Raw genomic sequence first — 15,658 nt, 5'->3', positions numbered from 1 at the left:
ACTATTAAGCGTGTTGTCCAGATGCTCTTTGAATATATGCATGTTTATGTAATAATATTAATTTTTATGTTTGCCATTATTTAATTATGTGCGTGCTTCCACAGCATTATGTTGCACCTATCCCAACTCAACACAGGGCCCTTGGCCTTATAGAGTTCGGGATACGATAGTGTTGTATTTTTTTGTAATATATATGTATTTGTATGAATAAATAAATAAATGCTAATGTCGAATACGTGCGTGTTTATGTGCCAGTCCAGGAACAACGAAATATTGCAGTTAAAAAAACATCAAAATCAATATTTCACGTCAGCCCTGCCAGAAACCGAACATAGAACCCCACGAATGGTAATCAATAAATTTACGAATTACGAATTAAATGTTTACATTTTTTGTTTAAAAACCACTACGTACGTTCAAAATGACTTATGCTAATGTCGAATACATGCGTATTTATGTGCGACAAAACATGTCTAGAAAAGTCTCCAAGATGAATATACAAAGAACATAAAACGTATTGACACTGAGAATACAAAATAAGAATTTCTAGTTGTTTTCTCTTTTCCGTTTGTGTTTTGAAGGTGGCGTTACTCAACGATCGTTGCTTTTCGTTTGTGTTTTTGCACGATCTTGTTCGCGACTTGCATAACACAATACAGCGGTACTCGTAAACAGAGTCCACTTGTAGAATATTACTATGCACTACGAACAACTCCATACAGCCTGTAGTCCATAAACTATGACGCGCGTGTTGACCACTGACCAGTGCATTACGTTTGCCAAATACTTACACTTTTGTGATACAGAACAGCGTTAAGGTGATTCTAATCGAAAAGATGAAACTAATTCATAGATTTTCATATTTTTTTATTGAAAAGTGCCATTTTTATGTTAATTTTCAATGGAAATTTTACAAAACTTGGTTTGCGGAAACTTTGAACTATATTGATTGTAACAATACCATAACAATATAATTAAGGCCCTTTTCACAAAATGGTGTTCAAAACAAAAAATAACTTATCTTATTTTTAAGCCATTATTTTATTTAGCCATCTATGAATTATTAGTTTCATATTTTCGTTTAGAATCACCTTAATTAATTATATTTAAAGTTTTACGTTGTAATTTTAGTTACCCACTAAGTCCAGAGAGTTTTCGGTGGTACGCATTTTTTATAACAAGTTTGTTTTACGCACAAACATTAATTTATTTGAGAATAGGGAAATATCACATCCTTCGAATACCGATAAAAATATATAAAATTGATTGTATTTTTAAAATCAATATGGATATTGAGGGAAAATGTTTTCATACCTAACTTTAAAATAGGATAGAATAAAACATGTTTGACCTTGATAAGTCAAGATTCGTGACGATGTTCTATAAAAAAATTAACGGTTACAAAAAAACTTCAAAATTAACACGAATCGTGAAATATACGTGGCCAACGCAAAGACGGTTTTCGCGGGATAGCAAAATTATAAATTTAAATATATTTTTTATATTATTAATTAGTAATTTTTTTTTTCTCAACTGTATTTCATAGACCCTTATTACTTAAAAATTGTAAACGAATACGTGATATTTTAATGTTGTAGTCCGCATTTCTTTGCTTTACCTATTCTGTCATAATTTCGTTTCGTTAGTTCGTTCGTTCGTCATATATCCATAATTATCTAACGCAATCGTATTTCGCTCTCGTTCCCTCCAATACGATACGAAAGAATTTACGAAACGGTGTTGTTACAGAATAAGGCCACTGACTGTAAATATAAGTTAGATGTCAACGAATAGAAAGCAGATAGCTGCTAAACTGCCGATATGTACAGAAAAATAGATCCATATTATTCGCAGAAGCCGTATGCAGCAAGCGCATCGCCCTGTTAATGGGTGAATTCTGTTCGCGTTTGTACGACTTCGGGGTGCGTAAAACAGTGCATGAGATCTCGCTCTAGTAAAATGATTAGGAACATACAAACTGCTCTCTTTCAGTATATTTGGATTATACAGGTGGCCGGAGAAGTGACGTCCAAAGGTAAAATGAAGGTGCCTCATATTGAGGGTATCTGAATCACCCTCGTGTATATTCCGCGATTTTGCGTAGTTTTCGATTTACAATTTGTTTTTTTGGTTTTTGAAAATTTTTGACCAGATCGGTTTTTTTTTTTATTTGTGCAGGGTTTTTTCGGGTTTTTTTTTGTAACTCGTGCTTTTTAAATTGTACTTTTACGCATAAAATTATCAGCTTCGTAACATTAATAAAAGATTTTTTTTTAACCTTAAATGCAGTTTTTTTAACCCAGCGAGTTCGACTTGAACTTTCTACTTGAAATTAAAAATCTAAAAAGGCAATTCCTTAGTTTTAAAAACTGCACTAGACTCTAAGCTTTTGTAATAATACAAAAAATTAATACTTAATGCGCTATTATTCGATGAAATCAGCCTTCAAATATACTGAGGTGGAAAATTCCTAAGGATAATTATGATAGAAAGTGTGTAAACTAACAAAAAATAACTGTTAGAGATAAAATGGCGACACGAGTAGCAATAAACACAAGGTGAGAATGACTGATGTATTTTAATTTTTATGTGGTATATTTTTTTAAATATATATTATAGTCGGCCTCGCAGTGCAGTGTTCAGTGCGTTTGCCTACCATGCAATAGGTCTCGGGTTCGATTCCCGACATGGTTGACATGAAAATATTTATTTGAAAGGTGTTTTCAAACTAAAATATTTCATACTCCCCGGAGTGACACCAGGGCCTCGATTATGACGGGAAGATAAAGACGTCATACCTTCACCTTGACGGTATAGTTGAAGATAAATTCTCTCTAGCGGTTACAAAGATATACTACCGACCCCCCACCTTCAAGTTTTGGGTAGGTACATCGATATGAAACTATGGGAAGCGTACGTCCCGGTACACATACCTACGCTCTAAAATGACATAGCTTCAGTATGACGTCATAGTTGAAAATAAAATTCTCCCCACCGACTATAAAGATATACTACCGATCCCCCCTACCATCAAGTTTTTATCGGTTTATACCGACGGGTCTAAAACCCCTCGATACGTTATCTACGCATTAAAAGTGTAAAAAAATTTGTTCCACAGAGCAATTTTTCCTTTAATTATGATTTATTTAAATTTTTAATCGTTTTGAGGTTGACACTTTTTTTTGAAAGGCCTTTTAAAAATATGAGAAAGAAATTTTGAAGAGGAAAGAAGCCAATTTTGAAGTCGAATTAAATTCTGACATAACTGTCAGTTTCGAAAACGAGTGGCTAGATAGAAGTTAACATTTTTTATCTTGAATTTTATCTACAAAGTAAAATTATGTTTTCTGTATGAAAAGCAGAATATGCATACATTTTTTTCTTCTTAACATGTCAAATTATAGGTTACCGACGAAGATACTTTAAATGTTAATGCAAATATAATCATTTTCGTACACAAACATCGGGTTTTCTTTATAGACAGTTGAAGATAACTCTTAAAACCTCCCATTGTGATCGGGGTCCTGAAGCATAAGACTGATCATCTTACCTTCATGTAACAAAAAATGATCATTACACGCTGCGATTGGTGTACCAATGCATTACCTTAAGCACCATTAAGTGCAGAAAGGGAATGAGGATGATATTAGTTTTCTGTAAATTGTACTTTGGCGGGGGGGCTCTAGCTTCGACTGTTTATTTGCGATTTTTATTCTTGAACAATAAGGCTGTAGTCTAGTAAAACGCTCACTAAATTATGAAATAATACGATTTTGCTATTTTAAAACGAATGTTTTTTTTAATTGCGCAATAATAAAAACAATAAAAAACATATATTAGATAAAAACAATAATTTTTAAGGGTATTTCTATTAAAAAAATATACTTAAAAGTTTTTTGTTACGAAAATATAATTACTTTTAAACCGGCAGATTACGCCATTTCAAATTAAGACTTAACTTAGGTATCTGGGATATCAATAAAGACTAATACCCGTATGGAGAGACAAAACGGTGAGGAAAAAGAGGCGAGGAAAGTACATTCTAATTTCAAATGCAGAAAATAACCCGAAGGTGAAGACAATAGAATGTACTTTCCTCACCTTAAGGTTTGTCTCTGCATACGGGTATAAGTATTGAACTAAAATTTCTTGTAATAATTTGACGATAATAAATTTAACATGAAAGTGGCCGCACCAAAATCTTAATTTTTTTGTTTTTGAAAAGAAATACAAGCATTTTAAATCACATACATTTTTGTGACATTTTCCTTCATTTCTACGTAAAATTATGCCTTTGGTAATACTTTAAAAAAAATATATATCAAAATATTTTAATTTAAACTTTTTTTTATACAATCGTTTTTTTTTTTAAGAGGATAATTCTGGTTGTAATATTCAATTTATAGCAACATTTTATTAACGTTTTTATGACCGTCATACCTGCCCTTACCGCTACCAATTAGTTTAAGCCTTAAGTGTATTTTTTAATAGAAATACCTTTAAAAAATATTGTTTTTATCTAATTTATGTTTTTTATTATTATTTTATTACTGCGCGACTGAAAAAAAACATTCGTTTTAAAATAGGAAAATCGTGTGATTTCATAATTTAGCGCGCGTTTTCCCAGACTTCAGCCTTAAGTTCCGGTACAGACGATGAATCATCGGTGCTCATTTTACCAGTTTGAGTAGCATTGATTCCAAGCTTCGTCTCGGACTGCGGCCGTTTACGCCACAAACCGAAAGTGATAATTCCTTTTGCCGGCCCGTATAATAAATAAATACCTCCGACCGGCAACCAGTTTACCGGCACATGTGTGCACTGTGGAGATATTAGAAATTCAGCACTTTTCTTTGCCGAAAGTACACAAATATGCCTGCCACGAATGATGGATTTTAGATTGCATTATTGTATAATAGCGGTAGCGTGCCGTATCACAATAAATGTAATGAAATACAAAAATATATCGTGGGCAGCCTACGAAAAAGCAGCAAGTCAAAATTACTAGTTATGAGATATTTTAGGTTAAATGCTTGCTAGGCATTATTTTTTTTTTTTAACTTAACGTTTTAAAGTAAAATATTTAAGTTTGTAAGTGAAAATTTTGAATTCTTTCATACAACTTTCATACAATTTGAATTATCTATCCTTACCTCCGTTTTGTATAAATTCACTGAACTCCTTAATAAAGACACCAGTCTCGAAGATGTAGCCAAAGCGATGAAACCGGTCACTGGATATTCCAAATTTGCGAATTAAAATATCACTCGTCTTTTATTTCTATAATAAAGCTTTAAAGTAATTTTTGTAGACAAACTCAAAATATTGTTGATACTCGTAAATCCACCTGGTCCATGAAGAAGCATAGAAATTGAAAAAATAACATTTTCAGGCGTTGCCTAGTATGAGGGTGAAGTAATTAAATTATATGAATCTCACCCGCATAAATAAAGGTTTCAGCTCTTTAACTTCACAAATATCAACATATTAAATAATTGAAGGAATATAGATGTTCAAATATGGAAGAATGGTGAATGTTACACAGTGTGTAAAGTGGCCACTTAAACCAGCCATTGACAGGTCATAAGCCCTATAGATGCCTTGACTTATATATTACCTTCTTTTACATGTTCTTCATCTCTGTTGTAAAACATTATAAAGTAAATTATGAGAAATGCTATGTTAGTCTATAGACTACAAAAAACATAAGTTTTTATAAAAAAAATTACGTTTTTTTATAATATTTCAAAAAAATAATATATAGTATTGTTATGAATTAATGCATTTTCGCTGATACATAACACCATAGAATTATATTATACCAGGAGGCGCATAGATTCATGTTTCCATACATCGCACTGTGTCCAAAAATCTGACATCCCGCCTGCTCGCATGCGTGAAGTGGCCGCGTAATGTTACCAGACTGCGAAAAAATTATTATCATAACACAAATAAAAGATATTTTTTTTTATTGTTATGTTACCATAACAAATATTTTACTGACTGGACTAACACGTACTTTTATAAGGCAAACGTAATAAAAATATTCGACTACCCTCGCAATACTTATAAAATGTCCACCTTGTTTTATTAAACAACCTGACAGATGGTCAAATAATCGAATTCTCAAATAATATATTTTGTGAATTCGCTACTTGGAATATGATCGAAAAATAATTCGTTCTGTGGCGTAGATAGGACTTAAGTAGATTACAGGAGCGAACCGTGTATAGAAGCGATTATGCGCAGCTTACCATTATATTTGACTGTCCATTATATTGTTTTACGGTAACTTTATTTACAGAAAAACAAACAAATAATACTATTTTTTACTATGTTTTTCTCCAAATATTAATAAAGCGCGTCTAGCGCCAGCAATGAGCCAAGGAACTAGCCGATTACCCAGCTTATTTCTTCATACAAATAAGTGCACTGTGTTTTGAACATCTTAAACCCAGTAGCGGGATTTTTCCTAGAGTAAACTTGCAGCTTACCCAAATTCTTTAAAGATTCTTGATTTGAAAAATAGTATTTCAAACATTATTTCTTAAGGACTATTTTTCTTTGAAATGACACTTTTGACATATGACTCGCAACACATGTGGCGCTCGATACGGCCGTTTTTGGCATTATTCATTTCTAGAACATATCGGCCAGTTCATATTTCAATCCTGATAAGAATACCTAATACTGACTGAATTCATTGTGGTATTTTTTTATAAACCTTTATACAAGTTATGTGTTAAATTAATGGATAACATAGCTACACAATATAATATATCACGAAGTTACCCATTTCCCGCCACGACAAAAATTTACACGGCATGATAAAATACAATACTGTGGATCGATATTTATTGTTTTACAATTATTAACTTACTTAATGTCTGGCACACGCAATAACCAGAACACCATAAGATTGACGAATCTCCAGTCGATTTCCTTTTCCAGGATTTTTACCTGAGAGTACTCGCTAAATTTAAATAATTATTTTGATACAATTATCATTAATATCACCTTTGTTAAGTTTTACTATATTATTTGAATCGGGTTGTGGTCCCATGGCTAGTGTTGCGGACTCACGGATCAGAGGTCCGAAGTTCGAACCCCACTCTACCCAACTTGATTTCCATTTTCTACTAGTGATTTTTTTACTCGTTGAAAATGGTCACCAAAATTGAAATATTTGGGTAAATTATAAGAACGCTCATATTTTTTTTATTTTCAAATCATGTATACCCAGGCGTTTTTATTGATGTTTTTATTAAAGTCACTTACCGTGGAGTTTAAAAAAAACTAAAAATATTAATATTATCAAATTTAAATAGTAACTTACGAATATAATAAATGTTAATCCACTACAGCGTGAACGGAGATATTCTGAATCAGGTAGAAGAATTTGTGTACCTGGGAAGTATGTTTACTAGGGACGGAAAGGCCGAGAAAGATATTGAAAGGAGGGTGAGTGCCGGGAACAGGGTGAACGGTGCACTAAAATCTACTTTGGCAAACAAATGTTTATCGCAGGAGGCTAAACTAGCAGTTCACAACGGAGTTCTAGTTCCAACTCTAGTGTTTGGGAGCGAAGTATGGAATTGGAAAAATAATTATGAAAGTAGGTGGAATGCTGTCGAAATGCGATTCCTCAGGCGAATGTGTGGTAAAACGATGTATGATAGGTGCACAAATGTCGAGATCCGTGAAGTGTGTAAGGCTGAGACATGTATTATTGACAGAATCAAGAAAGGGGTGCTGCGTTGGTTTGGACATGTAGAGCGAATGGACAGCGAAAGAACGGCTAAAAGGATCTACGATGCAAATGTTGATGGATGCAGAAAACGAGGAAGACCGAGAACGACATGGCACGATCAAGTCCATCAAATACTTGAAGGTGGACATGTCAAAAGTATGAATAATCGGCGTGCGTGCATGAGAAGATGTATGAATGAAAAGGAAGCGAGGTCTGTATGCCAAGATAGAGTGTTATGGCGTTCTATCCTCTCTGCCTACCCCTACGGGGAAACGGCGTGATGGTTTGTTGTTGTTGTTGTTGTTGTTGTTAATCCACTATAATTTTACCGTGCCGTTTAGATTAATATTATATGTGTAAAAAATGGCTATTCTCCGTCGGGTATCACGCGACTGGTTTGTTTATTTGGAAATTATTGTAATAATGAACAGACTTTAGAGCATATGCTGAACAATATTACCTCAGCATTAAAAGTCATATCAGCAAAATTTTGACGTAATGCTTTTTCGCAAAATGCTCGCGATATATCGAATAACATTATGTTAATGCGCGGTCGGTGCTTGTGTTTTTGTGATCCTGAAACCTACAAAACTTACCTTAAAGTCGTATTATATGGATCAGGGCCCCGATTACAATACGAGATTAACATAGATATATTCAATTATCTTTAAATAAAATCGAATTTTCAGTGAAAATAGTATAATATTCACATACAATGTTTGAAACACGTGAAATTACAGGTTACCGTCGTAGATACTTTAATGTTTCACATAAATGCAGACATTTTCATACATACAATTTTATTTTACTTTGTAGACAATTGACGGTAACGCTGTTAACTTATTTATTTCAATCAGAGCTTACTTTTAACTTGCTAACTTCAATGGGTATCATAAAACAAATATTATTTTTAAAATCCCTTTTATTTAATTTTTATTTCATTAGAAACAGTTTGATTTGATTGTTCGTCAGTTAACCCAACCCTTAAGTCCACGATAAAGTTTTTCTTTATTAATTTTTTAAAGTAAAGTTTCGAGAAACGAACTTATACGTTTTTAATTATAATGAAATAAGTTGTATAAGAAATTCTAAACTTTAATTTGATTACATAAGTTTGGATACATATTCGCGAATAAAAATCGATTTCGCCAACACAAGTATTTATTTTTAGCTGCCTACCGTGTTTTTAGATTTGTGCCGAATACACGTTGACCGAAAATATTTATTTCAATAAAATTAATATTGAAGAAGGTGTTAATACGTAGTTTTAGGTTTTTAATGTAGAATTCGAAATAAATGTTACTAACCGACTTTTCTATGATAACCAGTTTTGAAGCGTACCCGTCTCTTCGTCAGGGCACTAAATAATTAGTATAAACTAACATGAAAATCCCACCATAGAATGAATCGGCGCACACGCTGATTGGGCACATGCTATTAGAAGCGAACATCAACGTGCACAGAATATAAGAATATAAGATAATGACAGATCACTTCCTCGATTGCAATTTTAAATCCAAAATAAACCACCAGATCATGACCCGACAAGTATCAGCACAGCAGCTGATGGTACCACGACAGAAAAACTACTATTGTGACAGAACAATGGGTAGTGTAGTACCAAAACAGTACAATTTAATACCAGCTGAAAATCGTGAAGAAAAAAACCCTGATTTCATAAAAAAAAATAGTCAAAAAATTATTAAACAGCAAGTGAAACTTAAGTGTATAAATATATGTTATTCTTTAATTATTATTAAACTATGTACTTACTTATAATTTTTTTTTTAAATATGTAATGTAACCCGCAGACAAGCTTCGGCTTTGCGGGAACAAAAATACAATTTTGTATGTTACTTATTTGTTAAAATGAATAAAACTTAATTAAAAAAATATATATATATATAAAAATAAAAATTGAATGTTGTGCGATGAAGAGACGCGTACGTCTCAAAACCGGTTGATAAAGAAAAGTCGATAAGTGGTTACAAACCGTATTTACTTAAATAATTTAAACGGCTTTTCGTAGACCTCTTCGCGACTAAACAGTGTGGGATGAAGTTGGATTGGCATGGTTTAGCTCGAAGTCTTAGGTCTTTCATTTTTATGAATATATTGTATACAATTATTGTTTTGCCCTTGTTTGTCTTTGCCAAATAGTTTTATGTTCTTTTGTTCAGTTTCCTGCATTTATGTTTCTTCATGTAACTGTTGTAATTGGCTTAGGCCGTATATATAATAAATAAATAAATGTTTGATGTGTAAGACTTTGCAATCCTTTATGGACGCTATTCCATCGAATGGAATGTTCAGAAAATCATTTTATAAATTATTATTAGTTATGAACTTTTGTCTCTTTGGGTGTCCGCTTTCCTTATAGCAAGAGACAATTTAGGAAAAAAAGGAAAATACAAGTAACAAGTTCAGATTTCATTGTAAAATCGACAATTATTAAGGGTTTTTTGAGCATTTGGAACGAATGGACGACGAAATAAAAGCTTTTAAGATTTACAAATCGCATGTACTTGAATATTATGTATCTTTTTTGGGTGATACCGTGTATGTTGGATTTGATCCGACGTTTCGGCTACCATTGCAGGAGCCATCTTCAGGGAAAACTTGTACTTGGTTGGAAAAGTAAGTCACAAATTGTTATGATTAGACATGTCAAAAGTAGCACACGAAATAATCAGCATGCTCCTATGAGAAGATGCAAAAATGTAAATGAAACGATATCTGTATTTTCTATCTGATAATACTGAGGAAGTTCAGTGGATTAAAAAAAAATGTTTTTAATAAACTATCAAACTAAGCCGAAATTTTAATTTGTTTATTTTTTTGTATCGTATTATCGCTACAATTTTTTAGTTTTGTATTTTTTTTTACTCCGCGTGTGATGTCACTAATTCTCTTAAAAAAAACGTTCAATATTATCGATCAAAAAATTATATTGTTCATTGGCTAGGAGTCAGTTGAAATAGAGTTCTTCAATTTAGTCACCTCTCTATGCTATGGTTCGTGTACGGTAACCAAACCGGATATTCTCCACAGCTCTCATATCATTTGTTGGTTCATATGAACCAGTGACGTCGTTCAAAGTAGTGCGTTTTTATTTAAATATTTTCTTTTTTTTTTCGTACGTTTTCAAGAAACTTTGCCGTACAATTATACAGGGTGTTCTTTAAACCCTGTCACATCCGAAACCACGATGATTAGTATGAGCAAGAAGACATATTGGCACATTAAAATAAATTTTTAGAACGAATAAAATTTACAAAATATATTTAAAAAATAAATGGTTGCTTATTTCTACAGAGGAGAAACGAGGAGGGGGGGGAGTTTGATATACCGTCAACCGCGCGGCGGCGCCCCCCTCGCTTCTCTCCTGCAGAAGTAGGTACGCAACTATTTGTTTTTTGAAATATTTTCTTCAAAATAAATTTGTTCGTTCTAAATATTTTTTTAATGTGTTAATATGTCTTCTTGCCTATACTGATCATCGTGGTTTCGGATGTGACAGGGTTTAAAGAACACCCTGTATAATGCTCTATTTGTACCGCGCGCAAGTAAAACATTTTTTATATCCAATTTCCCGTAAGGCTGTAGTTCCTCATTAGGCATCATGTCTTTTTTAGATGTATTAATATATCTATGTCAAATACGCACATTAATTCTATGTTCCCGAGAATTCACTCCCTCGGGAACAAACACACTGTTAGCCAAAAATAGATTTTATTTACTATTACTTTATCAAACTTCAAAAACCAAATATTCTGAAAATTGTCGAAAAATAATTATGTTTCCAGTATTTTCATTTGCTTTTTATCTATACCCTTTTCATTTTAAATTGTGTTTTTACATTTGTAAATTGTTTATAAACTCTGCCCTTTGGGCGTTAGTAAATATCGGAGTGTCAAATCGCTTCAGCGAACAATCTTCAGTCTATTACATTTTAAATTTCTATAAAACGGAAAACAATGAAAAGATTGCCGGTAAGCGATTTGACAATTTCACACGTGCTGAAAGCCCAAGGCGCTGATATTTCATTCAAACCACAGCGCTGTATATTTTAGCAGGCTCATAGAAAGTTTTTAAAACGAGCGTATGGTAATAGATAAATAGTATAATATTTACTTCTACATATTGGATGTCACCATCACGGCCGGCCATCTATTTTTCTATGTTATATTTACTATTTAAATGTATATCTTAAGTCCTATATTCATACAATATAACGTTATTAATAGTTTTATGTTCGCTTATAAATATTCATAGAGTGTATCCATTTATCACAACACAGTATTTGCGGTTAATAAATAGACAATGCTCTTTTATGATTGTGTCTTTAATTTATCTTTGACACGTTCGTGAGAAAGATTACACTGACCAATCTTCACAAGTAGAACAATAATACGTTTATTTTATCTATCAATATATTATCTACTTTTCTTATGTTATAAATTACACTCTAGTCACTCGCTCAAAACGGAATGCCGATTATTCAACTCTTGTATATTGCCAGTACTATATGGGTGCGAATCTTGGCATCTTACCAAAGCTCAAAACACCAAACTTCTTAGTTTTAAGAAAAGGTGCTTTTTTTTTGTTTTTTTTATTTCAATAATATAATTATACATTTTTACAATTTAAAAAAAAATTCGTATGTTATATTTTTTACTAAAACTAAAATCCCACCAAGCCACTTTCTGTAGCTTGTTGGTGGAGATTATATTTATACTAACTTATATAATATTATTTACATTTATAAAAACAATGAATAACAGATATAAATTAACAGCCGGAAAGATCAGAATATGCATGTATATACAAGTAATAATATATAAATTTATTTTTGAAATACAAGAAAATATATTAAAAATTAAAATATTTACACATAAGCTACTATTCATATATAAACTTTTGATCGAGTGGTCACTCTCTTATTTTGCTCTTGTTACAATGTGAGTTAAACTTAAGTTCTTTCGGCAATAAATTAAAAATGCTAGGTACTAAATATTTGAGAGTTCTATTACCATAATTATTACATACTTTTGGTACTACCAAGCCATCATTAGACGTGAACCGTGTATTATGGTTATGTTTGAGAGGAAACTTGAATGTATTACTATTAAATTGTTCTAAAATGATGCAAAGCCGCAGTAATCCTCGAACAGGCAGAGTTTTGATTGTTTTGTACAGGATATCATTATTACTTCTTTGTTCGTAAATCTCTGCTGGTACAATTCTCTTAACTATATAGTACTGTAGACCCTGGATCATTTTAATATTTGTTTTAGTCGAATGTCCCTACGACTTTATACCATATCTTAGTATTGATTCTACTAAGGAAAAAAAATAATTTTTAGAGTGATTTTTGGCAAAATAAAAGAAAACTTATAAAAAGTAATCACAAGAGTCCGCAATCGATCACAAAGATATATGACGATCCCATTTAAAATTATGATCTATAAAAATACCCAAATACTTGTATTCCTTCACAAATTCAATGAGTTCACAATTACATGTGTTAGATATACATCATGCAAGCAATTTGTGCAATGAGCAATAATATTAGGCAAAACATGAGGAGATTTTATGTATAAGCATTTAGTCTGTTTTGCATTTATAATGAGACCATAGTCATGAGCCCAATTTAACAATTTATTGAAATCACTTTGCAATATCTCTTGTGATTCTAATGGGTTTTTATTGCAAATAACTAGTGCGGAGAATATTACCTATATCTGCTTGAGAAGAATATTAGGTGTAAGGTAGTTTGATTTTATGACTAACATTGAAGTCCGAGAACGGACACAGCAGCCTCCTATAACGAGTGTTTTGAGGATGCGGCGGTGGCCCTGGCTTGGATACGTGCTGCGCATGCCTCAGGAGAACCTAAATCCAAGTTGCCTCTTTTTTTAAAACTGCGGGCTTACACCGTCCTGGAAGGCCGTCGATGACGATCTTTCGACTTTATTCGGCGGAACTAGGGGGCGCTAGATTGACGTGTGAAGAGGCGAAAATGCTAGCTGGCGATAGGGTCTCCTGGAGGCAACTGGTGACGTTCGCATGTTCCACTTAGGAGCAGACGTAGAAAAGAAGGAGAAGAAGAAGTATGTTTTTTTTCCATAGATACATGCTCTTTGCATTTTTTTTTTATTTAATGAAAAATATATTCAACTTTTCTCATTTTTATGTTTTCCGGCATTTCTTCAAGCAATTTAATTACCTTGTGCATAATGCAGTTCTGAGATATTGCGTTTTAATCTTTATCCAGTCTTGTAGTTTTGGATACTCTTTTTTCATTGTGTTATGAAAGTCGAATTATTTTAAAGTTTGTATTAGAAATATTTAGGAACGGTTCCTTTAATAATTTTATCAATTTTATTAGAAACATTGAATTTTAGTATCTGATCAATTGCTGTTTGAATCGTGTTTTTAATTTGAGTGCGTCTATCAAATCTTAGTTTTATTCTCAATAGGGGTAACCTTAAGATATGATTTTTATAAGCCTATGTTTTCTGTTCTGTTATTTTTACTGTGATTTTCACTTCCACCTGTCGTACTAACACCAACATCGGCAATTTTAATTAATTTTTAAAATATATTGATTTTGCTGACACCCAGTACAGCAATCATGTTTCCACATTGACCTATTCCGTTTTCTAATCAAGTTCCTGGCACCTCGTTAAAATTACATTGATCTCTAGTGGTCGTTGTGATAAACTCTCACTATTGATTCCATCTTGCTACTCGGCGGCCGCGGAGTCTCTTGCATCTGCGATTGCTCGCAGGCCATTGTTTGGAGACATTTTTAGACCGCAGCAAATGAAAGTGCATTGAATAGGTAGATATTTACTTATATATATATATATCTCTGAATGCTTGCACAAGAGACAAATGCCTAAGAATAATGACCTCGATAGCATTGTGCATTGCACTAAAGACCTGATTTCCCCCGGTTTTTTACGTTTTTTTTATCTCTTGTTAATTTAATCCGAAGCTAATGGAAAAAAAACTAAATTTCAGACTAAGTATTTGAAATAGAAACGCAAGGCCATCTTGTCGACCATATCGGGAATTGAACCCAGGATTTCATGCATAGTGGCCAAATCTCTAACGCATTTCGAAAAATTCCATCGATGTTTATTTTTAAAATTTATTTTTTAATGTTTTTTTTTTCACCACAACAAGCCAGGATGCCCAATTACAGTAGTGAATTACATCACAGATTACCAAGGTTTGAGAAAAATCACATTTGATTTTTGTGTTCTCACCGGGAATCGAACCCGGGACTTCGAGCTATACCATGCCAATCCAACTTCATCCCACACTGTTTTAGTCGCGAAGAGATCTACGTAAAGCCGGAAGATCTATCCCAAAGAATTCCAAGTCGTGTGACGAATTGACTAATCTACACATTCTGGACATTGGGGCAAAGACAAAATTTGCTCTTAGAAGATGTAATAAATAGCAGACTTTGACTCCTGGTGACATGGTTGGGAACATGAAAAGAAATTGATTGCAACAGAGATAGGAGATCACTTATAGCATTAAGTATTTTGAAAATGCATAAAAGGTCCATCTCAGTTCTACGTTTCTCTAATGAAGACAGATGATATTTGAAGAAGAAATATGTTCAACTCTTAGAGTAAATAGTACGCCACTGGCTAACCGAGTTGCCCATACGTTGAAAAACTATTATATGATTATCAACCACGAAGTTACCCACAGTTTACAGCGATACAACGGGCCGTAGGTACTCGGGTGAATTGCAAGCGCAAACCGAAACCGTTCGTTACACGTTTGAACCAAATCAAAAACTTGGAACGCCTTTGTTTTATGGAATAGAGCTAAAAGGCCAAAGGGTTTTTATTTTTTTTGTTCTTTTTCATTCAGTCAGACTGG

The 15,658-nt window shown here is 32.9% G+C and overlaps 1 protein-coding gene across 1 annotated transcript in view; it reads left to right on the top strand.

Annotated features, from left to right (window-relative positions):
• The window catches only part of LOC148275512 (E3 ubiquitin-protein ligase RNF19A-like), a 192,353-nt gene that overhangs the window by 19,237 nt on the left and 157,458 nt on the right, over positions 1-15,658 (top strand). The window lies entirely within an intron of this gene.

This window comes from Micrasema longulum, unplaced genomic scaffold (genome assembly GCF_059751315.1).
Source record: "Micrasema longulum isolate JH-2025_06_02 unplaced genomic scaffold, ASM5975131v1 h1tg001408l, whole genome shotgun sequence".
Classification (NCBI taxonomy): Eukaryota; Metazoa; Arthropoda; class Insecta; order Trichoptera; family Brachycentridae; genus Micrasema; species Micrasema longulum.
This window is presented reverse-complemented; position numbering and strand designations above follow the sequence as displayed.